Below are 572 nucleotides of genomic sequence, written 5' to 3' on the forward strand. Positions count from 1 at the left end.
TGCGTAGTATTCCATCATGTATATGTACCACATTTTTTTAATCCAGTCCTCTTTTGATGGACAGCATGGTTGCTCCCAGGTTCTTGCTATTGTGAACAGTGCTGCGATAAATATATGTGTGCAGTTATCTTTTTTATAGAGTGATTTGGGTTCTTCAGAGTATATTCCCAGTAAGGGGATTGCGGGGTCATATGGGAGGTCAATATTCAACCTATGTTTTAAATGAGGATGTCTTCTACGAGCGCAACGCACGCTTGGCACTGGAGATACAGTGATAAACAACACAGATGGTTTCTGCTCACAAAGAGCTAGGAGGTGGCAGATTTCACATCCACAATATGGCTACTAAGTGCATGGTGGCACATTCTAGTCATGAAGGAAAAGCACTAGATGCCATCAGAGTACAATAGGTGCAGTATGACATTCAACAGACAATAGGATTTAACCCGGGGATCAGAGAAAACGTCCAGGAGGAAGGAACATGTGAATGGAGGCTGGCAAACCGTGTGGGTAAGGTCATGAGTGTGACCTGGGGTACAGACCTGGAGTAGACAGCCTGTGGGAAGACTGCG

The sequence above is a fragment of the Carlito syrichta genome, unplaced genomic scaffold (genome assembly GCF_000164805.1).
Source record: "Carlito syrichta isolate Samal-C Ts95f unplaced genomic scaffold, Tarsius_syrichta-2.0.1 Scaffold305211, whole genome shotgun sequence".
Classification (NCBI taxonomy): Eukaryota; Metazoa; Chordata; class Mammalia; order Primates; family Tarsiidae; genus Carlito; species Carlito syrichta.